The following is a 26860-nucleotide window of genomic DNA, read 5'->3' as shown; positions in this document are numbered from 1 at the left end:
TAATTTCAACAATGATAAATAAAGTCCTTTGATATTAAAAGTACTCAGATAGTCCAGGAACTTATGCCAAAGCAATGAAAAGTTCTAAATTATCTTGCCATTTTTACTGACAAGTGAACATTTTACTGGCTTTTACTGTCAGTCAGTGTTTGATTCTTTTGCTAATGACAATCACTACTGATGGTTGGCAATGTAAGACAAGTGTCATGAATGTATATGAAAGCTGACACAATTTTTTTTTAGGGAAACCAAATAAACAAATCACTGCAATGCTGATTTTCATTCCCATAATACAGTAACTACTCACACAAATAATTGTCCTGGTTATGAGGGAATAAGTTGCCTGTGCAAATGGCAAATTAGATGTACAATTGTCCAGTGAGATGTTTTTTGAACAGAAGCTTGGTACTTTGCCCAAGTCTGTCTCACTAGGGGTGAGCTTTCACCAAGAAGAGAATCCCAATCCCAATCCCATCCCTACCCTAATCCCTCTCTCTCCTGCTTCCCTGCCCCAGGAGCAAGTGGCAAAGAGCACAAGAGAGGAAAGCAAAAGGAGACACATGAGCAAGGAAAAGAGGGAAACAGATTAAAGACTTCACTAGAGGAAAGCACTGTGAGGAAAGAATACTGGTGTGGTAAACACTGAGGAAATCCTTCTCCTATAATTTCATCAGCCTAGATTCTGATATCCTCCTGGGAAATGGCACCAAAATTGCATTGTGCTTGCTGTCTTCCTGGAGAATCTGATTCACAGCTGGGCCTTGAAAATTTCAACCCATTCCTATTTTCTGTATCTTTTCCTTGTTGAGTTACCCAGTGGCTGGGCTCTGTGGGGCAGAAACCCTACCTTGGCATTTTCTGTTTGTGATGTTCAGCATTATAAATCCTCACTCTCACTGGGGCTGGGTGTAAGTGTAGCACAGACAACACAGTTACAGACAACCCCTGCAGAAAGCACACTTATACATAGATCGGGATAGCAACACATCCCCTGTGGTCTTTAGATTGTATATTCCATATTTTTCTGTACTGCAGAAAGGTTTTAATGAAGAAAACACATTCATGTTGCTATTGTTGCAATATAGGCTATTGTGGTAATAATTTCTCCCTAAATCTAGTAGAGACCTAGTAGAAATGATCTAGTACCTTGAAATGCAAACAACTTTTTTCAGGTATAGTTTGTTTGTTGAAGTCATGCGTTTATGACATTGTGATAAATTGTGTGAAAATTAATGTAAAAAGGTTGTGGCTTCACTAAAATTCCAGGCGGAATCGTTACAACAGTGAAATCTCTTGTTTAATCTCAAATGACAGTAAAGGTAGCACAGAAGGGCTCAAACGTAACCTTTTAAAAAAAGTTAACCTTTTTCTTTTCAACTTTGCTCTAATGTAACAGTTCTTCTTAAGTAACACTTTATGGAATTGTTTTCCAAAATGAGTGTAAGATGATCTTTGGCATCCTCAGGAAGTTTCTTTTGCTGTTTAATAGGAATTATTAGATATTCTTGCTGTCTGCTGGCTCCTCTGAGCTGAAATTCTGCTTGTACTTACCTGAGATATTATGTAAGACCAAGAATTTCAGTTATTTTCTAGTCAGGCAAGTATGTGAGCTAAGGATGGCACTTGGTCAATAAATCCTTTCACTTCCTTTGCACTTCCTTTGATCTCCAAGGAGGATTTTGCCATCCTCTTCAAAGAAAACAATATCCGCTGATGTCCATCTTTTCTGATTCCCTCTTGATATCTTTCCTTCTTTGTGACCATCACTGTGGCTTCCTGACTGCTTTCATTTGGTAGCTAACTGAGATATACTTGAAGCATTTACTCTTCTTTCATGTCTCTGTTTTCTTGGCCCTATTCTCTTTTTACCAGCGTTTTAATTAACCTTATTTTCTGTCTCTTCCTCCTAAAAAGGGAGATATTTTTCTTTTATGTTTTTTTTTTACCATTGTTTATACTCATCTCTTCATTTGATACCCTTTTCCTAAGTGATATTTTTATTAATTTAATGATTATATCGAATTTGCATGTCTGTCTGTCATCTGCATATCGGTATACTCCCTGTGGCACTTTTTCTTCTCGATGAATGTTTGTTACACAGTAAGATTATCCTGTAAATACTACTTAGAAACTCTTTTCAAATCATGTAATCACCTAGCAGTTCTATTTTGAATTCCCATCCTAAAAGAAAAAAACATATATATCTAATTGCATTAGTGAGGTCAGGTGAATTACCCAGTAGCTCAAGAAGGGATTGTGATTTCACCTCATTAGAAGGTTTTCCTCTCTTCTTCCCAAGTTTTATAATCAGTAAATGAGAAAGATCACAACTGTCATCTGCCCAGCCCTGGGGCAGTGTGAGACAAAACAAGAAAGATATTCTTTTAGCAATTGCTTCCCATGTCAATTCACAGAAAGGAGTTTTCATTTAGTTTATTGGAAAACAGCATCTTCCGCTGAGAGGAAACTAATACAAGGAACAAATCTGGATTGGCACAGACTATGGAAGGAATTGGATGTACCAGGAAACAACCACCTACTTATTAATGAATGGAAAAAACTCTAAACTTATTTTCTACTACTTTGAATTTATACCTCAAATTATGACAATATTTGTTGAAATAAATATTAAAATAATTTCTAAAAATCATGTAAAGACAAACTAAACTAATTTGGCTGAGATATGTGAAAAATTTGATGACTATGTGAAAAATTTGATGGCTTTGCAGGCACAGGATTTAATAAGTGATACTGTACACACACCTGAGAAAATAATTTGGTTCTTACTTGGTTTGCCTCATTATAAATAGTGCATTGATTAAGCAGAATTTTTTTTAAACTACAGTTATTCTAAAGGTTCTATTTCGATTAAAATTAATTAAAAGTCCTATTAAAATTAATAAAATTTAGAAAATGGCTGTATTCCTGTGATTGAAAAGGCTGATGTATATTGTTTTTCATTCAATGCATCATTAAAGAGTAAACAAACTGTTATAGTCAGCTGGGCTGAATTGAAAATAATAATGGAACTGAGAACAGTGTGTTTGAAAATTTGAGAAATCTGACCAGTATATGCAGTGTTTCTCTGGAAAAGCAGATAATTTCAGGAATGACCTCATCCCAGAGTATAGATATCACGTACTTTTGTGGATCTAAATCGACCTTTCTAGATTATTTCATGTAGGTAAACTCCCAACTGTAATGAAACTATCTTTAGTGTCTTATACATTTTTTACAGTAATATTTGTTGTGAAAATGATTCTTGTACATAACTTTACAAGTTTCTTGTACATAACAGAATATCAATTATTCTAAGATGTTTGCAAGAGCTTGAAATTATTATCCTGCTGTTATGAAAGAGAAAATCTTTATCATTGGATGCACAGCTGGATCTCTTTTTTAAGGTGCCTGGAAATTAAGAGAGGCTGATTTGTATATGTCATTACAGTAGAATATTTTTTGAGTCTGCTCCATTAAAATGGGTGAGATTCATCAGAGATACAGCTGAGATCAGGTTGAGGCTGAGAAGACTGAGGTGTTTCGCTTGCAAACTCTACAATTAATTTTTAATAATGAATATAATCGCACTTAATGATTCAGAGACATGTTTACCCCTATGCACTTGCTTAATATATGTGTGCAGGGAACAGCTGTGAACTTCATCTTAAAAGAATATTTTATATACACTTTGTACAAAAGAAGAGAAATTGCTGCAAGTCTGAGCTTGCATTTTGAAATGTGAACTAAATTGTGTTTTATGGGAAGGGTACTACTCTTTTAAAACTTTTTTCTTTTTTCCTTTTTTTTTTTTTTCCTCAGAAAAGGAAATGCACTAGAAGTTGGATTTGTAAATACCTTTCTCTGACCTGTTATGAAATATTTCAAATTTGGTAAGTAGGGAAGAGAATGAAAATACATTGATTTTACAAGGGGGTATAATTTTTAAAATAATTTTTCATTGACATATTTTTTTGGCTAACTCCATTGATTATTGCCTACATCTTTCTCAAAGCTTCTTTGGGTGGGTGAAAAGTTTTGTACTATGCAAATACAAGCTGTGATTATCAGTTATCTGGTGTTCTTATTGGTTATTCACCAATATGTTCTAATACAATTTCTATGAAATACGTGTTTTATGCTGTAACTATCAAAAGTTTCAGTCTCTGCTGTCAGTAGTGGACACAATTTGCAAAGTAAGCTTCAGTGGCAGATGAAATGCCACAAGTTTTGGAAGAGTTTCACCACAATAAATTATGAAATATGTACTCCTGCCTCAATAAATGAATGGATAAAATTCCCTTGACTTCTATGATCAGGATTTTGGCCTGAAGCATATGGACTTAACTAGGAACTGAGATATTTGAAAACATGGCTTCTGTTTTAAGTAGCTCTGGGTCAGGGTCAGGGTGGGAGGGGCACCAGGCAAGTTACTGCATGAGTTTCAGGAGGGAAATACTGGATTTCCAGAGGACTTTGGGTGAGCATGCTGCTTCATCCAAGCAGGGCACTCCAGGAGTGGCATGCATTTTCCTGCTACCCTGTCTTGTGGCTCTTGACTAGAACTCATGTGTGGGACATGTGTTAGGGTTGAGGTGACATGTTCATAGGCCCAGCAGGCAGGTCACAGACAAGGTACATGTCTGTTTGCATCTTGTTCAAGGTACACACCCTTCCATTATGAACCTCTTCCTATTCAGCCATGACTCTGCACTCCTTTTTGCACCTTCATATTTAAAGTTGCAATTAATTCTTTAACACTTTGGAACTGAAGATTAGCACACATTCCAGCCAAATAAAAAAGTGAGATGGTAACTGAGAGGTGTTTACAATGTGGAGCAGCAGGGTTGTGTAATAGTGTGTAATTCGTGTGTGGTCTGCTGAGAAGTGCCAATCTGTGCAATCTGTAATGGCAAAAAGCCAGAAAAGAGGCCATAAAAACTGGCACCAAGTGAAGACAAGGTACTACAGTTTGAGTAGAGGTACTAGAGGTACTCTAGGTTCTTAGAGTTAGTAGTCCATGACATATAGAGGGGAAGGAAGATATGGGGATTTAGTGCCTTTTCCTATGCAAAGCCTGACAAATCAAATTCTGACTGTTCTGTTACAAAACAAAATGTTTGCATTTTATCAAGCCATAAGGATGGAACAGTTAACACATAGGATTGGTGGTGTCTGATTTCAAAATGGCTTCCTAGTCCCAAGAGATTTCTTTATGGAGATTGTCAGGGAACTTACAAAAGTGGCTTTTCTCTCACATGAGGATTTGAAAAGCAGAAGGCTCATGATTTTCAAATCATGCAACATAACTTGATATCACTCATGAAGTGACACACATGTCAATGGGGGAAAAAACACATATGATAAGTGAAATATTTTCAGTATTTTGCTTCAGTGGAAAAATACAGTGACACTTTAAATCTACTGAAATAAAAGGCAGCTAATATTTTAATTTTCTATATATATAAATGTGTTTGTGGAAGCTGTTATTAACACACACCTTACTGTAATGATTCATACAGATGTTAAGTAGGATTATGAGACAAATAAAGGCATAAGCATTCTCTTAAATCATGCTATACTGATCAAACAGTTCTGTGCAGCATCCCAGCTATTCACTTACAACAAGAAAAAACATGATTAGTGCACATTAGTAGTGTGGTAAAATGAAAATCCTCGCCAAGCAATCATTACCCAGGCAAACAGTACTAAGAAACAAAGCCAAGTTTACCATTACAACAAATTTACACTCATCTAAGAAGTTATTAAAAAATTAATATTAATTTCATCAAATAACTAATGTAAGCCTGTATTTGCTGATTCAACAAATCTCCAAACACTGCTTAATTTTAAGCATGTAAGTTAATAGTTTTCATTTTGGGGTCCATAGATGCCTGGAAGACCCTGGCCAACAGAAATAAGGAAGAAAAGTATAAACCTTTGAAATTCATTGTTCTGCTGGTAAACTTACAAAAACAGCATGTTAAAAAAAAAGTCATTTAATATAAATACTCTGCCTTATTGTCCATCTGAAAGTTAAGCATGTGTTAAATATTGGCTGTATAAATCTCTTTATTTTTTATGTTATAGAGAACAAAACCAAGAAACACTGTGGAATAAAAATAAATTAAACAGTGAGTTGGAGATACACTATGGCTACATGTCCCAGGTGATATCATGGCACAAAAGTTAATGTAAATTCATTTCTCAATTTTAAATCTTTGAAATGTTACACGGTGGCAACTACTTTCTCTAATACAAATCATTGTGCCTTCTGTCCTTACCAAGTCCTTTGGTCAAAATAAAAACTGAGGAACAGACTCAACAATTTTTGTTGAGCTCTTTTATAGAGCCCCATGTGCATGACAGCATTGATATGGCAGGAGTCTGTACCTTGCAAAGAGATAAAAAGAGCATTTTTACTGTGGCACCATTGTGTAATTGTACCTGAGTGGAGAGTACAGCAGGATTTGGAAATAAGGATGATGTGAAACACAAAGATTATTTAGTTGATTGAGTGTTAACCAGTGGTTGGAAGACCAGAGGTAAAAATAAATTTAGATAAAATTTCCTGCTGAAATTCTTTCCTGTTCTGCCACATCTTTGCCCTGTGGCCTCCAGACAGTCACACAGACCTAGAAAATCTGAAGATACTCAGGCTCCTACCTTCCCTTTGAAAACAATCAGGATATAAGTGCCTGAATACCTTGGTGAAAAAAGCCTTTAATCCTTGTGTTTGCTTCAACTCTCTAAGAGATAAATAGTGCCTCTCTGAGAATGTGATCATTTAGGTATGAAGTTTTAAGAAATTGTGGTAAAGAGGCCACAGAAGTACCTAAAGCAGCTGCTTTTCAGCAGGTAAAGCCTTCAAGGCAGCATAAAATTTTGGCAGTTGCAGTATTTGTTTATTCTCTGAAGCACTTTTGATTTTTATTTTGCTTCTGTGAGCACTCTGTGGGGGCTATCATTGGCCTTGGTTATCACTACAGATTCTGCTTTTATTATTGTGTTATGGAAAAACCTAGTACCTTAGCCTGAAACTGTTTGGAGTTCAGGATAGTAGAAGAAAAAGGGGGTTTAAATCATCAAAACTATGAATCAAACAGGATTTTTTTTTTTTTCAACAGGAGTTTATTATAATTTTAATTTTTCTTTGCAGCAAAACCTCTGTTTCTTGAAGTGCTTTCCCAAAGCTAGGGCCAGAAAAGTCAATGCTCACACCTGTTATCATTGTCCACATTTTCTGGCACAGAGATTGATCTTGAATTTTGTTTTTTCCCCAGGAGGAAGAACCCAGCTCTACAAAATAGACCCAGATCTTTGCTGAGTGCTTTCATAAAACTAATGGTAAGTTGCTGTGCTCCCAGCTGGGCATGTTAGCTTTCCCTCTTGATTCTGGATAAATGCTATTCAAATAGAAGATATTTATTATCATGATCATTATATGCTGAGCTGAAAAATTAATGTAGAACTGGGTCTATAGTTCTGACTAATAATTTTGCCAAAGCCAGAGGACAACTGGTCTGGAGAATCAGTAGAAAAACTCTGCCAAATATGGCCATGGGAGAAGTGCAAAGTAATGGTACTCTGAAGTAAAATGAAGTGCTTGGCAGCTTTTAGAACAGTTGAGAACATCACTCTGCAGTATTCATAGTGCCTGCCTCATCAAAGTCTGTAATGATCAACCAGCTTAGAGAATGGAATATCTGCTATGGAAATGTACAGGACCTTGCACAGTGGATGGAGAGGATTTGTCATGGTGCCTGGCAGATGGCCTGACTTGATCTCAATTAACTTTAAATACCCTTTGATGTTGAGAGTGCACTTATCCCATGTTGTCTGCTCTGATGGAACAGGATAAAACCTCTCCCAGAACACGCGGTGACCTGGGTCCTGCAGGCACCACACCACTCATACCTTGACTTTAGGGTTGATGCTCACACCATGAACACATCCCCAGACATCACCCCGTGTGTGTGGTCACCTTCCCCAGCTCCTGGCAGAAAGGGCTGCTGTTCCCTTGCTGCAAGTGGAGCTGTGGTGGGCTGTGCCTCTTACTTAAGCTGACAGCTGGTGTCTTTGAAAGAGCAGGAGTTGTAGCCCAACCCACATCTCCCACATTGTACTGGGTGCTCTTTACCCTGCTCCTCCTTGCAGAGAGTGAAGCAGGTACATCCAGTGGCTCTGGCAGGAGAGGAGGGGATCATTTTGCAGACAGTAACACACTCTGTAGTGATCCCAGGATGACGTGGTGACATCCACAAAGCCCACTTTGGTCCCCTGTCCAATACCATGTGACTGGGGACTTGTGAAGCTCAGAGTTATCTTGACTAGTTTCTATGCTGTATATATTTCTATTCTGTATATATGTTACTGGGGTTTTGCCATACTGCCTGAGGCAAACTCCTGTCAAACTAAATTACATATGGTCACACAGGTGCAGATGATGAACTGCCTACAAGCTCATAATAGAGGTGTTAATATTGAGGTTGGTCTAGAAAAGCTCAGACCTGGACTGCTTAGCTTGAATTGTATCTTCAATTAATTTAGAATTATGTGTAACTACCAATCCCTACTGAGTCAATGAAGTGTCTGCATCCAGGACTGGTAAATTAGGTTTTTGGCACAGGGAAGTATTTTGTCAGGGCAGAGACACAAATGATAAATAAATTTCAAGTTGTCTCAGAGACATGGAGACAGAGACACTCTGTTCTGTAAAAGCAGCAAGGGACTGTGGTATGGTTCTAAAAGTCATATGGTATCACCTGAATTCAGAGCTTCCTTTTATTCTAAGACTTGGAAGTTCAGGCCAGACACTGTTAGAATGAGTCAGTGATGGCATGGCAAACTGAGCTCTACCCACACACACAGTCCAGTGATCCTACATACATAATTCTGGGATGCAGCACAAACTTCTGAGAGGTACTCAGCAGCCTCAACCCTCTCAAAGCCCCTGGGAAGCGAGGATGCTCAGTATGTTGTCAACACAGGCTCTAAAGTGCATTTCAGTTGTGTGCCTACCAGGCTCACAGGTTGGATATTTAAACTCTCCGAACTCGGTCAAACAAGCCCAGTTTCCCTCACAGCCAGACTAAGTTCTAATTCCTCAGTTATTTCCACATTTAAATGAAATTGATCCATTCTGTGTTGGCTGCCTAGCACTTGTAAGAACTAAGGTCAAAATATATTTTTATAGTTTGGAAACTGTACTTTTGTCATTCACTCAATAGTGTTTGAAATCTTAATGTTTGAATTTCATAACAATAATAATAGTATTGCTTTTGAATGAGAGCTCAGCATAGCAATTATCAGCTGAGGCAAAATGAATGTTTAAAAAATTATCACTATCTGAACCTAAGCTTTTATACTGCAAGATGTTTTATAATCTAATTGAGAAGAAATCCTCATATTCTAATAAAATAAAGTAACTGGAGACAAAGTGAAATAAATAGCAGCAATAACAATACTTCTTGTGATTAAATATTTCACATTTCAAGGATGCCTATTCACAAAACACTTAAATAGCTCATAAATTTGGCCAAATTTCCCTTGGTTGTGAGGAATGGAATGCCTTAATCTGAGTGGACATTCTCTCTGTACATCTACTTTAGAGAGACAGTTTATGTCCAAATTTTGCAATTAGACTGCCTCGTGTCTGTGTAAATAAATCAGTCACAGTACACATTTTGGTGAAGCATAGTCACTTGCAGGCTTGGGTTCTCTTTAGATCAAAGGGCAAACCACTCCACAGAAGAGATCAGCTGAATGGGGAGAGCAGAGTTACGGAAGAAACTTCCTAACTGATGAGCAGACAAAGTGCTCTAAAGGTTGTCAATCATGTTATGCTTCCTTTGATAGAAAAACATGTTTGTTTTTAGTCTCTTCAAGCCTTGCTAGTACTGGGCAGCAGGTATAATGTACAGCAGAGTTCTCAGCTGCTGTGCTGGAAACTGGGAGATCTCAGCACTCCTCACAGTTTGTCCCCAGATTGGGACAAGATGGTGGCCATCCTGAAAAATAATCCCGAAATTAGGATGGCACCTGACTTTCCAGGAAAATGCTTCTGTAAGTGTCTCAGTATTTAATAAAGGGTGTCTGCTGTGCTCAGCTGCACAAGCAGACACAAATACATAAATATGACTTTTCTAGATTTGAATAAAAAAATTAAATAACTTAATTGATGTCTGAGGCATTACACCTGGTTTCTAGAAATGCTGAATGGGGCTCTCTCTCCAGGTCCATAAAGTTCTCTTTACTACATATGTAATTATATTGATGTAATGTCTGTCTTTTGCTTTTATGATAAAGTAATACACAAACCCCTTTTAATTCCTTACATATTTTTTTGGTTTATTTTATAAATCTAAAGAAAAAGTGGTTCATAACAGTCTTTACAAACAAGCTGCATCTGTTTAATATTAAAGAGAAAAAAAATCATAATAGAACCATTACTTTGGAATATCCAAATAACCTGAGGAAAAATAGCATCCATCTGGTCATTGGTATAACTGTTTTTTACATCAGTTGGCTGTTTCTGGGATTGCAAGATTCAACACTTATCTTTAAGCAGAGTGAGTTTCTAAAGATGTAGCATCCAGAAACTTGTGAGTAATCTGTCTGCTTAGAAGTACAATATTGTGTTACCAGATCTGCTGAGCAAAAGCACAATAAAGTTAATCCTTTGGTTCTGGAAAAGCTGTAGGTATTGCAATGGCAGATGTGCTGAAACAGAAGTGTTTACGTTTGTTAGGGCATGTGAAGCAGCAGCTCTGCCAGCTCTCGAGTATTTGAATTTCCTGCAAACTTTTACCTAAGGGCTGTCGTGGGGAAGGAAAAGAGCTCAGAAGGAGTCTCTGCACCCTGTTGGCAGGCTGGAAAATCTCTTTTGGTGAATTGGTTGGCATGCACATGCATTTTCTCATTGAACTTATTCCCTGTGAATGGAGTCATTATGCCATTACAGTGCTTTTGGTATATGGGGTACTGTATTACCAAAATCAATACTCTGTTATATTTAATATATTTTCCAGCTCTTACTACACCATGTGGAAAGGAATAAAAATGTTAGGTCAAGGATTTTGTACTGTGGAGGTGCGATATGACTCTGGTTTGGCCAGAGTTTTGAGATGGAGCTGCCTTCCAGACCTTTGCCAACAGTGAGCTCCCCCGAGAAGTCTGTCAGACTTTAAACTCACAAAGGCAGGTTGTGCAGAGCACAAACAGGAACGGTAATCTTTTGATGAGAGGAAACACAAAGTGTCTGGGTAAGAACTAAAATCGAAATCAGACATTTATAGCATTTTCCCTGCCTACAAAATCCTTGCTAGCAGGTCCTTGACTTAGGGACTTCAGATTGCAATTAATTCTGTCCAGAATAAAAAAATCCTTTCTTCTGTCCCCTCTAATGCCTTGCTGGCTGCTGGCTGCCCTTTCCTACCATCACTGTGGGACCTGCTGACTTCCAGCTCCGTGCTATATCCATCTTTCCCAAAAGAAGGCACAGATTCCCCCTTAGGAAGAAGGAGTTCTTGACTGGCCACTTTTCAGGGTCTAATTATGTTGAGTTATAAAAAAGATGGTGGTGAAGAAGATCATAGTAGCACTTAAAAGAGTTTGTGCTGGGGATTTCAAAACATTATGTTACTATCCCTTCCGTTGGAAGCTTTTAGTTGAAATTTCACAGGCAATCAAAACACAAATGGAAATGGACTCCTAAAAGAGTGAAAAATTTTGACTTCACCGGCAAAGTGGCCATAAAAGACCTGGGAATAGACCGCAACTCCACTGATTCCCTTTCTATTTCCCATTCCATACCAACACAGACACAGTCAGACACACTCAGTTTGCTCTTTGGATGATCTGAACCCACCTCCGTGGTCTTTTCACTAAAAATATCCTAGTTCTTCATCCAATGCATTGACAGTTTTGTTCTTCCAGAGAAAAAAATCATTATGAGGAATGTCAGCAAAGCAGAGGGAGTCCCAGAGGTCCGGTATAAAAAGGAAAGACCAGAAGCCCCTGAGCAGTGCTGTTAGACAGGGAATGGCAGTAAGATGGAACAAAAAAGCAGAAGAGTGTTCCTGACGAAACAGTGACATTTTTTCTGTTGTCACAGCTGAGTATCAGCACAGAGCTTTATCAAGAGCCAGAATACCACTGAACTAACTTCTGTATAAATACAGATTGAGAGGCCAGTCATTGCCCTGAACCATTTACAAAGTATGTAAGAGAGACACAAAGAAACAGTCAAACCTTATTGATGACATTAATAAACAATAATCATAGAAACATAGCTTTAAATTTTTGGTCTGTTTTTTTTTTTTTTTTTGCAGGTAGTTTTTCAGAAGAGTTTATATCAGCATTTTGAAGGAGGATAATGAGATTACTTGAAGCCACCAGAGCTGCTCCCAGGAGATGAAGTCTAGAAAAGAACTGAAAATCAAGCAAATAGGTGTGGGTAGGTGCTCACTGTATGGGTGGATGGTAAGAAGAAGCTTATGTCTAGGGACTCAGCATGATGCAGGAGGTCAACAAAGAATTTTTGAGTAAAGCCAAACTCTTGTATTGGCTGACAAAAGGAGGAAATATAGTGGGACACCTAAGAAGGAAATAATAGTAAAAAGTATTTCTTGCAGCAGCATTTTGGATGGATGGATGGATGGATGGATGGATGGATGGATGGATGGATGGATGGCAGGCAATAGGTTAAATCTGCACTCACCAAAAACAGAATAAAAAAGGAAATCTCAGCATCAATACATAATATAATGAGTGCAGGACCTTTAGCTTCATGTAATAGGAGAGAACTGTTAAAGTTTCAACAGAGCTGAAGCACGAAGACCTAGAGAAACTTAGGTCAGAAATTATATCATAAGTATGTGTGACAGGCAGGAACAAGATTCTGTCAGGGTGGTTCAGCCTAATTCAGAAAAATGCTTTGTTGACACCATAACAAGTTCCCCAAATAGGCTTTAGGGCTCTTATTTGCCATGTGTGGTATTTACTGTGCTTGGTGGTAGCAAGCTGCCCATTACAAAATCTGAAGAGAAAAGGAGGTAATTTGGAATAGAATGTTTACTGTGATATTTCTGTGGAGGGCTACATTTTCAGGTAAGGTGTAAAATACATGAAAAAATAACCACGACAGAACTTGTGGAACTTCTAGAGGAGAAAAAGGCAGATGAAGAAAGTCCTTCACAGAACTTGAGAAAGATAAGCCATCAGGTTGCTCATGCTCAAGGAGTAGATATCTGGCAAATCAGAAAAAAAAAATTAATAGGTGTTGGTTCTTACATCAACAAGAACCTGTAAGAGATTTTGCCAGAGCAATTTTGGTGGAACATTAAAGAAGTCAGATTCCAAAGGGCTTGAACTAAAAGTAAAACAGAAGGCTAATATAAACTCCAGGCAGTGATTTAGATTTTGTGTTCACTATTTGCATAGGGGTGGAAGGGATCTTGTAGACTGCCAAGTCCATTCCTCTGCTGCTATAAGCAACTGTATCTCATAGTCTATACATTTACTAAGCTTCACACAACAATTCTATTTCCTTTCTTCCTAGTTTTAGTGGAAAGGTGGTACAGAACTTCAGTCTTTTGATAATCAGAAACTTTAATTTATGGGTTGAATTTATTAATTGCTCATTAGTAATCATTTGTTCTTGTGTCATAATTGTCCATTTGCTTAAGTATCTTTTCTCTCGCTTTAGTGCCTAACCTGAATGTATTTATAGAGAGCAATTATATTCACTCTCAGCATGAATGAGCTTAGAGATGAAAGGGAGAAGGAAGCAAACATGTTGCTTCAGCCTGGACCAGCTGGAATCTCTTTGTTCAGACTCATGTAAAATGTTTTGCAGCAGCTGAATCTGGAAGCAGCATTTGTGCAGCTCATAGAAATATGATACAGATCTCACCACCTCACAGCCAGATGAGATGGGAATGGACATAGCAAGCAGGGATATTGTTTGAATATCCATGGGTGCTGTGGACCTGAGAACACCAAAACTACAGTCCAGCTTAGCTGGAGAAAAAAACATCTGCTTTTGGCTGATATAAACACCCATGGTAAGAAATTGTAAGCATTTCCCATTATCCCTTGTATTTTTCTAGTGTTGGGAGTTAGGTGTCTGTCTGTAATGGGTTATCACTCCCTATGTGACTTATTTTGAAGAGATGTTGTCTGCTGTAGACTCTGGAGTCAGTTCAGTCACTCTGGAGTCTGCTCTTTCCTAGCATTGTTGTATGGCTGTATCCCAGAGATCTTCACACTCAGCATAATTAGAGAAGAGCAGGGATTGCCCATCTGGAAGACTGTGTATTACAAATTTCTTACACAAAATAGATTGAGTAATTCAGTCACAATATTCTCCACCATAGCATGTGTTCAGATAAGTGTCTTAAAAGAGGATTCCTTAAGGGAAAGGCAATTGCACTATTCTTGTTTGGTGGCATCTCATTGCCAGCATCAGGAAGCACAGCTGAACACCTGTATTAAGAGATGTTGGATACTTTAAATGTGTGATTGTACCTCATCCCTTTGGATGTAAATTTTAACTGCCTGAGAGCAGTTTGTTGTGAATTGTTTTTTTAAACACATTTTATATAGGAAGGGCTTTTAGATCTGAAACTGCTTATTCCTCCTATATGTGTGCCATCATTCATGTTGAAAAGTATGATTTTTTTCCAGTCAAAATTTTCTTGGGGTTCCATCAACTACAGAAGCAATGGAAACTTAAGGGCCTTTAATTCTGTTGAAGATGTGTGATTACAGTAAAATGAAGAAATAGAATAAGATGATGACCACTGTACCTGCTGTGGATTAGTTACCCTGTGGAATAATGCATCTCATCAGCTCTTTTCTTCTGGAAAGTGTATTTTTATCTTGGCTTAAAGCTAAACCCTGCTCTCTCCTTGTAACTGACCCTTATGCATCTTCATGTAAGGGCACAATTTGTACAAATTTGAGTTCTTTTCACAGTTCAGTACAAACCATTCTGTCTTTCCTAAGAGAGACAGATATACAAGAGTAGTGCAGGTCAGGGTTGTGGTGAGCCACATAAGGAAGCTTGTGCAATACCTGATTTAAGTGTAAGATTCTCACAGGGTTTTCAGAGAGGAATAAAAATGGTGTGGCTGGCCATGGTGTTTTTCAAAGGAGCTCTGCATTAAGATTCTAGATTCTGGAGACAGGTTTGAGTTCACCTGGTCCATTGCCCTGAGCTTGCCTGATCAGGGAGGGAAGGCCCCATGGCCATGGAGGAAAGGATGTTGCAGTAAATAATCCGAAAATCAAATCTGGCAGCCTACTCAGTGAAAAGGAAATGAAAAAGCAGAGGTGGCAGGAGGGGTTTTTAAGTCTTTCAAGAAGGGTGGTGGTTTGCTTCAGCAGCACAAACACACAACTGAAACAAGGACAAACGCAGTGTGGAAAAAGCCTGTTGGATACTTGTCTTTGCACAACAACTTCTTCATCAAGAAAACAGCTTAAACACAAAGAGTTGTGCAATAAAACTCCAGTTTGCTGGCAGTGCCCTCACCTGTCTCCTCAAAATATCTGACATGCTGGTTCAGGTGTAGATTTTAAAAAAAGCAACAGTCAGCAGACTGAAATCAGAAAAATGTGGTGACCAGGCACAGAAGGATGTACTCACACACTTTAGAAGCATGGAGTACAGGAAAGGGGCCTGCATCTCCCACAGGGAGAAAAAATTGGATCATAAAAGCATTTGCCTGAGTCAGATTTGACCTGCAGACCACTAGCTAGACCCAACAGCTAAATAAATACCTCTGTAGGAAAATTTTTAATTCAGAGATGTTTTGAAATGAAAATATAAAATATTTCTCTTCAGGCTATGTCAGGTTGTTTAGGGAGGACCAAAGCAGACAAAAAATTAGAAATCTGTGATATCAAAACTGAGTTTACCAAAAGAAAGGTTTAAAAAAAAAAATTGAAAAACTCTTACTTGAACTGTAGGAACCAGTAAAAACTTCAGTTCTTATGAAGACCTTTATTTTTACAAACAAAACCTGTCTGCTGTGAGAAGACTCACCGGGTTGATTATCTTGTTATAAAAATATGAAATGCCCAACATACCCAAGAAAAAACCCAATCTCTCAAGAGCTCCAAATCCAGACAGGAAGAAGGTAAAACCACCCTGAGGAGCCTGGGCACTTCTCTAATGTCAGTGACTAACTGAAGAACATCCCCAACCTTACAGTGATGATCAGCAGTGGCAAACTCTCCAGCTGGTGTGAAACTTCATCTCCTTGAGACCTGCCACAGCTTGGACACTGGCACTGAAAAGTCATGGTCCAGATCAGGGACTGCTCTGCTAGACACTGTATAAAGATATCACAAAAAGGCATGTGGCAGCAATGCCACACAGTTGTGGGATTTCTTTTGGTTTTAATTGGAAAAAAACCCAACCCTGCAGTTATCTGATGCTCTTGGTCTATGTACAGAGCACGTTTAAAAATACAATAGGCATTCAAATGGGAACATTATTAATTAAAAGCCTCCGCGTACTGTACAAATGAAACATTCTTCTCTCTACCTACTCAAGTTATTCATTCAGAAAAATCCTGGGAAAATAGTTAGGCTTTGCAATGTGCCCCATAGGTCAATGTATTCAGACTCCCAACAGACCAAGTGGAAGGAGCGAGTTCCAGAACAGCAAAATCTTCACTCTCAAAGGGAGCACATTCAGAAATGTGCACGCTCACAGGAAAATGGCTCTAGCTCTTTACCCAGCTCCAATTTTAAATGAGTCCTTTAATACATGTATGTCTAAGCAAGGAAGAGATGCTGATCTATGCTCCTGCCTGGAGCACAGCAGTGGGAAGGACTTTGAAGCCCTCTAGGGTTTCAGACCCACATCTTGCCTGCCTTGGTTTTTTTCTACTGTATATGTTCTAAAGGGATCAATTTATACTATATATTTATATTTATGCCACAACAACCCCTTTTCTCTATGTCCAGCCACACTACATCCCCTTTATTTAATAATAGAGGTGTCCTTGAGAGCCAAACTGTCCATGGGCAGCTCAGCGACAGGATGTTCCAGAGCATATCTGTAAGTGCTGGTCTCACAACTGTTTACTTTTATGAAAGTCCCATATCAAAAGTCCTTTTTTAGTATAAGGATGGGTCAAAGTCTGTCTGCTGAAGCCAGAGCCAAATTTGCCTCATGCTTTAAAGTTTGGTGTTGTATTTCAGATCCATCCCCTAAACCACACTGGCTTTCAGTGTTCAGATCAGAACAATCCCTATCTTATTTGCTTGCTGGCTGCAAAACAGTAGGAAGATTGTCAATACCCTGCCCAGGCTCTAATTAAAAATCCAAACTCAAATTTAATATTTCAAACATTATTTAAAATATATTAAGATAGTCAGTCTATTGCTGTTGCTCATTACTCTGTTGAAACCTAATATTAGTAACAGCATGTACAGAGGACCTGGAGCATGAATTAATAATGAGGTCCTTGTGCTGGAAAACATGCGAGAACTTGGTTCCCTGAGCTGGCAGGGACTGCTTTGCTCTTCTCTGCACACTGATCAAGTCTTCTGCTCATCAAAATCATTGGGAAGGAAAGTATTTCTGATTACTTTGCTTCCTCTGATGGCCATTCCCAAAAAAATTTTCCTGAAGATGACAGGCCATCAGAAATGAAAAGGACTACACTGGGGCAAACCCTTTAGCCCAAAGGCATTGTGCTATGGATCAAGGAGCAGTGCTGGTACTCAAGTATCACCCTCCAGTGGCAGAGGACCCCTGTGCCCTCAGCCTGCCCTCCCCTGGTTCATGAAGTCTGTTCTTGAGGCTTTTGAGGTGAGGTTTAATCAGTCTCTCCCTCTGTCTCCTTGGCCTAACAGAAAAAATCTGGATGAGAACAGAGAGGAAGAGCATGTGGCTTTTTAGTGCTCTTGGCCCAGAGTGAAGGTATTGCAGGTGTTTGCATGTTTTCAGTAGAAAAGAGCAAGGACTTAGCAGGTCAGTGAGCCCTTCAGGTGATGCCAGAATCAGTAAAGATGTTCAGGCTAGAATATACCTGCACCACTTGTAGTATGCAATACATATACATTTATATATATGTATGTGTCTAAAGTATGTGCATATAAAAAGTATTCTAGTCATGTAAACTGCATTTTAGCCACATAGTGATGTAATAAAGAGATTAGATGTATTTATTTGTACATACCTACCCTTCTGATGTATGCTTCACAGGAAACTGGCCATCACCTGTCCTCCCAGTGCCCTATGCTGGACTCCTCTGCTCATGCACTTCTCAGCTGAGGTGAGCCCAGAGATCTTTGTGCTTCCTCTGTACAATGACAAACTTTCTACAAATCTTCAGATTTGTAGAAAAAAAAATTCCTGAAGGTGTTTGTGCCCTGAATTTTAGCTGCACCCTGGTCTTATAAAGCCTTTTCCTTTAAGATGAATATACTGTTAACCACAGTGAAGCACTCAGTTCTGTACCTACTGCCTTGTTCTCACCCTGTAAATTAAAAGGTGAGAAGGAGAAGGAAATTTGCCAGAGTGAATGAGAGAAATTATTGCATAATTTTGTGTAATTTTTGATGCAGGAAACAATTTTCTCAGCACACCTGTTGAGGGGAGAAACAAGGCTCCTTCAGGCATCAATCTGTGGGACCTCAGAGCTCAGCTTGAAAGCAAAGGCGAAACGAAATACGAAAATTGCAGTGCAGCAGAAGAGAGTCAGCTATCTGCGGGCCTCTGCTGAAATCCCATCTTTCGGGTAGGGTTTCTTGTGCATTTTCGTGTTTTGGTCACCTGACAGGAGCTCTCTGGCCTAATTGGTTTCCTAGTTAACAGACTAAGTAATGATGTAACCAGAGTGTGTGGGAACCAGACCTGTGTGACAGATACAAATTTTCCCAGCCACACTAATTTTGCCTGCTTACCTGGTTCTGCTGCTGGTTATCTGGAAACTTGAACTACTTAAAGGATATAATGAGCCCAGCAAAGGTTGAGACACAGCTTAGTCATTTAACATAAAATTATCTCCTGCTGCAAAACCTATTAACTTGTGAAGTCAAATTATTTTTGTTACTAAACAACACTGTGTTTTAAGAGATATGGCTGTGTCTACATCTTTTATTTACTTTTCCTGTGGTTGGATGAAGTGAAAATAAGTTGCCTTTAGCCTAAAGGAGCAGATCAGCTCTGTTCAATTACAAGCCTGTCTCAATAACCACTTTCTACTCTTCACTGTCTGCTGTCCCCAGGCACACTCCCACAGTGTTGCTCATTTGTGCTGGTGATTTTTGTAGTTGAACATTGTTGCTGTTGCCTCCATGACAATACAAGGGGTTCAGAAAGGCTCCAGCTAAGATCTAGGTCTTGCTGAACTGGGCAGTATGTAAACATACAATGAGAAAGTCCTTTAAATTCAAAGTGGCTGCATCCCAAATATGACTGGCAGAGGTGGTGGTGGTTGATACAAAAGTTTTGCAGCCTCAGAGCTGAGCCTCTGAAACAGTAATTGAAAAAAAGTCATCAGTAGAAAGAGCCTCATGTAAAATAATCAAATTGGAAAAGGAAGGTGAGAGAGAAAGGGAATGCCTGACACAGAAGAAGTCTGACCAACTTCCTTCTCCATGTGGCAGACAAAGAATGAAGTTCTCTAGATTTGTCTCTGCTGTAACATAAAATCCCAGTAAGCACATATAGCTCATATTGGGCAATGGAGCAGCTTGAGCTGGGAATCCGCCTGGCACTTGTCATTTCTGTGGTCCACGGGCTGTTCCTTTGCAGGTCTCTCTGCACAGCAGTTAAATATTTTCTTACAAGTAGAGGCACCCAGGCTGCTGCTGGATGGGCTACACAGCCTGGGGCAAACTTTGCCATGACACTGGCGCTTATTGTTCTGCAGCAAAGTGCAGCTAGTATGGCTGTGTCTGATACTTTTTAGCAGAGAGGAAAAAAGTTTTGTGTTTGTTAGTGTGCATCTGGCTGCTCTTTCACTTTGCACTCACGCACACATTTGATAAATGGAAGCAACTGAGAGCAGAAGCAAGACAGTGGACTTTAAAGGTGATGTGAAACTGGCTTGTGTTTTCCTTGAAAACAGGACTCTTTAATGTGATGACAGAAATCATGAAAGTAGCAGGGCTTTGCATACATTGATGTGGTTAATCCAGCCAGTAAAAGTAATGTTAAAAAAAGGACACCCCACAGCATTTCAGTATCCTTCCATCCGAAGTTTATACGATGCCTAACACGTATGCAATGGATCTGAGGCCTGACATTTATTTAAACTCTTTGGGAGCAATATCAAACATTAATGGGGATTAGTGTTAGAACTGGTGTAAACATAGCAAACAATCTGCTGTAAGTGTATGCTCACATTTCCATATGTTATGTAGGTAAGCAGAGCCATGGCAGAGGAAAAAAACCTGGAGATGTAGTTCTCAGCTAACTGCCTCTAGGATCAGTAGAGGCAGTCACTTGCAGGGCACAATTATCTCCTGATATCACTATCTACATACTCATAAAATGCTCTGTCTGGAGCTGCAGTTTAGTTTTGCAAAAGGTAAGAAAGATTTAAAGAGATGCAATTCCATTGTGCAAAACCACTAAAAAACAGATTAAAATGATTTAGTACTTCCAGGTGCACTGTAATTCTTGGCAGGAAAAGCTAATTCCAGGTGTCTAACTTAAAAAAAAAAATTAAAAAAATCCAACCCTCTTGTCAAACCTGGATAAAAACATCAAGTTAGAAAAACAGAAGCTAAACTAGGAACAAAGTCCAAAGTACAACTGCAGAAAGAGCCTCTCGATTGAAGAAATTATTGCATATAAGTGAATCTCCCTATTACTTGAGTAAACATAGCTTGATTCTGGGCAATATTTCAAAAGAGATAAAGCTTTGGCATGCATGAGCACATAGAAATATGACATGTTCACAGTGGGAGGTATGAGGTGGGGTTTCCAGTAGTGCCAAAATTTCTCTCACACATACATGCTTAGGGCCAGATCCAAAGCTGCTGAAGTCAGGAGCAAATCTTTCCACTGTCTTCAACTGGTTTTGTATTCTACACTCTCGCTAGGAGAAAGGGGAGGAGGAAATAAATTTTTTTCCTTATTTTCAGCCAAATTGTGTACACATTTTTCCTTCTCCTATTAAGCCTGGGGAACTCTGGTAAGGAGCAGGTCCTTAATCAATAGATGAAAATATAAACTGTACCACAAGATGGAAAATACTATCATACCAGCTAAAGTTATTTGCTTCAGCAACACATGTGGTAAGGGATATTATTATTCCATAATAGAACACACATTGATTCATTTGGCACTTTTTTTTTTTAAGAGTTTTTATTTATATTATGTGTTTATGGACAAATATGCACTGAATGCTTTTTAAGTCCTATTATGGTTTGGTTTTATTTCCACATGTTCAGATGAAATGACCATTACTGGGCCTAGAAACCTGCTACACTAATGGAAGTTCTTAGAGTCGGTGCCAGCTTTATATCCTGCAGGGGTAGTTGCCACTATATTAATATCCTGCAGGTCAAGTTATTTAAAAAAAAAACCCTCAACATATTTTGCAGGCTCTATGCAATTCAATATAGTGTTACCCTTAGTATGTACCAGTTTTGCATCTGAATTAAGAGCCAGGGATCAGACCTCCAAGTAAGTAGGTTTTGCAGAAATCCACGGCCTCACAGAAGGAAAATGGGCATGGCAACCTTGTCTCCCCAAGGTCTATGTGAAAATTCTTTAAGAATCATCATTCTCTCTCTGAAAGAGTAAGAATGCTAGTGAAAACTGGGCTCTCTGCTGCTATGATGAGGGGCCAGGTGCTTGCTGCTGCATTCAGCTGCTTTTGCCCTTGTGAATAAACGATTTTTCCTGTGCTGTAACCTCAATTTAACAGAAAGGGGGTAGAGAAACCCAATCCTTTCACAGTCACTCCCTGACTTTCAGCACTGCTGTCAGCCGTGGGAGCCCAGGCAGGGTCGTGCCCATGCTGGCACATTGGCATTTCCGTGAGGTGAGAATGACACACAGGAATTATGGAAACCTTTCCGCCTTTGCCTTGGCACTGCTGGGCTGGGTGGCCCTTTCTTGTGGCAAAGAAGCAACAAGGTGTGACTGTGCATAGGGCCAGGCAATTAACAGCCCAGCTGTGATTGCACAGGGCTTTCTGGGGCCTCTCCTGTTCCCACACAGAACTATGTGCACGGAGGAGAGGGGAGGGCACTTTTCATTTCACTTCTCCTCTCGCTGCTGAGATTGCACTAAGTCAGTACAGAGATCCTTATCTCAAAGCAGAAAGGAAAATGAAATGTCCAGTTTTGTCACTGTTTGAGTGCTCTGTTATCAGTGTTTCTGATATCTAGCTCAGACGGCCCTGATTTTATTGCCATGGCATTGCTGTCAATTAGAAGTGGTGGTTCTGTGCAGACTCCAGCATTAGGGCAGACAGGGTCCAAAGTGGAGTTAAAGGTGTATCAAACCTAGCATGAAACTGCTTTGGGTTTGTGACATTGTGATAAACCTGTTTTCCATTGAAAAACACTGAGGAGAGGTATAATTCTTAACTATCATTACAGACTCCCCAGACTATTAAGGCTGCATAAATATTAAAGGCTTGTTATTTACATTAGAACCATTATCTTTATAGACATTGGTACTTGTTAAATGACTCATAATGCATAATTCATTCAACCAATCCTGCCCTTTTCTCTGTTTATTATTCATCCACAAATAGACTTTGATTTTTACAAATTTGTTCATTATTCATATTATTCCAGACTCTCCGCACACATTTTAGTGGTCTCCTTTGCTCGACACCTATTGTCTCCTACCCTATTTTTATCAATTTGCTTCTGTTGTTACAAGCAGAGTGTAATTGAACATTTAATAACAGACCTGAAACTCTCCCTGACTTTAATGAAGATTTACAGGAGAGCTCTGGGGATTCATGATGATGCTTCTGCCTCTGCCACACAGCACCTGACAGGACGTGTTCTGCAGTCATTCATACAGTAGGCTCTGCCTTTTATTCCCATTTGTTGGAAACACAATAATCCATAGAATTCTGCAGCATGTGGCCAGGTTCTAAATTCTGGTAAATTAACTTGTGTGTTTATGTACAAAGCAAGTGTAGCAAGGCAGATTTCCCTGCACCACATGGTGTGGTTCAAGGAGAGAGCACCAAAATGGGATTTCAGATACCTGGGTCAGGTCTCCAGCCAACCCTTTCCATGCAGAGTTGCCTCTCCATGTGCCTCAGTTTCCTCTTCTGCAGATTGGTATCAATGTTGCTTGAGGAAGATCATGCTCTGCAGAGGCCAGAAGGAGTAAAAAATGTTTCTGGCATCTAACTTTAGGCACAGTTATTAACTTGCTTCCCCTGAGCTTCCTGAAAAGAGTTGTGAGAAGTTTCTCCACTGATTTCTATTCTTGGGGCTGCCGTTCAGAAACATCTCCAAGCTCATCCCTCAACTCCCTCTTGGAGGATCTGGATAAACTCACTATTTCATAGCTTGGGTGAAGTGCCTGAAGAAATCCTGCCAGGCTTCTAGAAACAGAAAGTAGTTCAGAAAATAGAGTGTAATGTGTTTGTCTCTGATCCAAATACTTTGATCTGTAAGATAACAATAGTTAACAAATAACAAAAAGTTCTCTTTGTTTTTGATTCAGCTTGTCACTACTCATCATTAGTTTATTTTGGATGCACTTCTGAGAAGTTGCTACCTGCATTATGAGGAAAAAGAAATCGATACCATGCAGTAAAAAAACTAATTTGATAGTAAGGAACTAATTTGTTATCTGAGTCTACATATAAATTATTTTAACAATCACAATAATTAAAATTGTTTAAAATGCTTGAAGAAAAAAAAATTTCTTAAATATTTTTAGAAAAAACCCCAAAAGTGTACACTTTGACTTTTTTACGATTTCAGAGTGAAGTTTCAGGACAAAGGAATCAAAATGAAGCCATTTTTGTTTAAGTTTAGTTTGAAATACAGTTTTCAGTTTAGTTATCAAAAAAGATTTTCAAAATTTTTCTGATGATTGCTGTCTCTATTAAAGACTGGTCCCAATAGCTTTTATTTTACTGGAAGAAAATGAAGATAAATTATATTTAGAAATACTGAAAGCTTGGAAATGAAAAAAACAGAACATTAAATTTGACTTAGAATCTTCTCCTTTCTTCTAGTTTTTCAGCTAGAAAAACATGACAAATGGCCCTGAATGAAACTGTCCTCTTAATTTCTAATATTTCTTCTCTTAAACATTTAAATTTTTTTGTTGTTGTTGTTGGTTTTGGGGGTTTTTTTTGTCCACTTATGTTCTTCATGTTCTCCATTTTCTTTTCTTTTTTTTTTTTTTTTTTTTTTCCCATGCAACGTCCTTGCCTCTTGGACTGATTTTTTTTTTTGGAGATAGAGTTTAGACTTACTTCTGGAGATCAGAACCCAAACTCCACCCAAGCACTGGAGGAGCAGCAGCACTTTAGTGCATTGCCTGACCTCACAGTTCTGGTCTGATTTTAGACCGCCCATGATCTCAGTCCACCACACTCAGCAGAAATTCTATGATTTTCTTCATACCCATCTCAAATTCAACTGATAATGAGTTATGAAAAGAACCAGAGTCCATGGACTGTAACAACCTCCAATGCTGATCTCCTGATGAGCAGTGGAAGCATGAAAAGTGAAAAACTACAGTACTGCTCATTTCCACCAGTCCTCATGTATCTTCCTGCTTTCTTCTCTCCTCATATCATGAGTTATGCAACATTTGATGCCTGGGGACTCCATGTGTAATTTTGTTTCCCAGTCACTTTTGTCCCTTCCTCATGCAATGCATTCACATAAGCCCTGAGAGAACCCAGCAGCTCTGGCTAAAATGGCTCAGCTTCCTTCCCAGGATGTCAAAGAGCCAGGAAGAAAGGTTTGTTCAAGGTCTTGGCTCCCTCTCCTGGCTGGCTTTGCAGCAATTTTAAATGAGATTTTAGCCCTTCAAAAAATTGGTGTTTGCTTCCTGCCAATGAACACTTGAAACAGGAGAGAAGAGCACTCTTGTGATGAGATTCTGGTTAAAAAAAAAAAAAAAATTAGAATGCTGGAAGCTAATCTCACTAAAAATATGTTAAGTAAAATCATCATGTTTTTTTTTTATATAGACTATTTGAAAATGTTTTATTCCTGCCAAGATTTATTGAATACTACATATGTAAGAAAAATGGTTTTTAAAACATTTTCTTTTTTTTTTCTGGATTACCTGTATTTTTCCTTCTGACCTGCAGACTCTAGACTTCTACTTAATAAATGTCCCAATACAAGCTGTGTGTTATCCTTAAACAGTGGTAGCATTCCCCCTACCTGCTAATTGCTTTATTTGTCCTTACTGCTTCCGTTCACTCATCAACAAAGGCTTTAGCATAAAGGGCAATGAGGTAGAACATGACAAGGAGAGTGGGAGCCAGAAGAGTGAATACTTCTTTAATTACACAGTAGCCTGGAGTAGCTCTTCTCAAATCAATTACGTAGCCTGGATTGCCCAAAACTCTGAGGACAGAGCCCTTGTTTTAATTTGCCTATGGAGCTATGTGCTCCAGTAATGGGCAAAATTTTTCCCTTGTTACCAGTTGCCTTTTATAGGAATCTACATAATTCCTTCCTTATTTATTTTTCTTTAATTACGTTAGTAATAGTACATTGTATTTAGCTCAGCTACAAACCAATCATTGCAAATTGCTTCACAAACATTACCAAATGGATTTTTACCTTGTCTTGTTGAAAAGGTAGAGCCACCTCCATTTTTCAACAGGGCAAACTGAGACAAAAAAATTGTAATAGAAAGTGATTAGAAAAAGCAAATGGAAAATCATTCATAAAATCCTGACAAGCTGTAGTTGCAAAGTAAATTGTCAGATAACTCAAGAATGTAACTTAGCAATCAAAACATTTATCCCAAACTCTATGCTTGCTGTGAAGTCCTCAGATTTATCCTTCTTGGGACTTTATAGCAGGCATAAATCAAGATGATATAAAAGCAAAGTATTACTAGTGCCAAGATTTCAGTAGTTTTGTAGACTTATTTTTGCTGTTATTGAAGAGTTTACTAAACAGAATAGTGCATGTCACAGGGACAGTATGGGATTAAGGCGAATGAGCATCTTCACTGTCAGCTGATTTCACAACTCCATGCAGGTCTCATCTTCCAAAGGCTCCAACTCATTGTCACAGAAATCAATGTGAAAATACTTCCTTGGTATCGGTGACTGGGATTGGGCCCACAGGATGGTCATTGCTTCCATGTGTTTCTCATGTCTTCCTTCCCTGTGGGATGCAGAACAGAAGCTGTGTCCAAATGCCTGTGAAAGTTTGGATCTAGGCAAAACTTCGCTTGGGATCCCTACTCCCTTCAAAAATTAACTCCCAGGATATAATGAGCAGTCGGAGTCCTGGTTGTTTTATTTAAGCAATGGCTTCAGCAATGCCCTAACTTAGGGAAGGAAATACTTTTGATGATACATTTAAAAGGTATTACAGCTACTGTCTGAAAGGAAAAGCTTCCAGGAGGCAGAAGGGAGGCCAGTGAAGCTGTTCAGGTAACTGGCTCTTAAATAACAGGGGTGTGTACACAATAACAGAGGTGAAGGCCTGAAGTGAAATTTTTGGCAAAATTTTAATTAATTAAAACACTGAAAAAATATTTCTTATTTCACTGTTTGAAGCTTCCTAGACATTTCTAACTAACTGCAAGTAAATTTAGATTGAAAACGTTTTCAGACTCTTAGCTAGAAAAGAGATGAACTCAATACCCATTCATGAAAAGTTTGTGATCGTGCATATTTGTCAGTGGAAAAGGTTTATC

General features: G+C 38.7%; 1 long non-coding RNA gene across 1 annotated transcript in view; it reads left to right on the top strand.

Moving 5' to 3' along the window:
• Positions 1-3803: 3803 nt before the first annotated feature.
• Positions 3804-26860, top strand: part of LOC121470453 (uncharacterized) — a 76018-nt gene continuing 52961 nt past the window's right edge. The window contains exons 1-6 of the long non-coding RNA XR_012057429.1: positions 3804-3890; positions 7281-7344; positions 12330-12454; positions 13856-14063; positions 18224-18293; positions 18586-18758. This is a non-coding gene — a long non-coding RNA (uncharacterized lncRNA). The remainder of the gene's footprint in view (positions 3891-7280; positions 7345-12329; positions 12455-13855; positions 14064-18223; positions 18294-18585; positions 18759-26860) is intronic.

The sequence above is a fragment of the Taeniopygia guttata genome, chromosome 9, assembly GCF_048771995.1.
Source record: "Taeniopygia guttata chromosome 9, bTaeGut7.mat, whole genome shotgun sequence".
Classification (NCBI taxonomy): Eukaryota; Metazoa; Chordata; class Aves; order Passeriformes; family Estrildidae; genus Taeniopygia; species Taeniopygia guttata.
Note: the sequence above shows the minus strand (reverse complement) of the source record. Positions and strands in the feature narration are given on the sequence as shown.